Here is a 293-nt window from a genome sequence, read left to right as displayed (position 1 = left end):
ACCATATCAGTGGAAACCGAAGGAAGCGAGATGAGAGAGTGCGTGAGGAAAAGAGAAGCAGGAGTTATGCAAAAACAATCACACGACACGACTACGTCACTAACCGGAATAAGTAAAACATGACAAACAATACTAGCTCTTCAGTAAAAACGCTGGCTGGTGAATAGTTCGGAGTGTGATTACTGGTATCTGTTAGTAGAGAAGATTACAATTAATGTGCATTTGTGCAAGAGAAAGAAATAACACATGTGTCTGTGCACATGTTCGTGTCAGTGTATGTTTGTGTGTGTGTG

The sequence above is a fragment of the Morone saxatilis genome, unplaced genomic scaffold (assembly GCF_004916995.1).
Source record: "Morone saxatilis isolate NCDOM2014 unplaced genomic scaffold, NCSU_SB_2.0 Contig7, whole genome shotgun sequence".
In the NCBI taxonomy this organism is placed as follows: domain Eukaryota; kingdom Metazoa; phylum Chordata; class Actinopteri; family Moronidae; genus Morone; species Morone saxatilis.
This window is presented reverse-complemented; position numbering follows the sequence as displayed.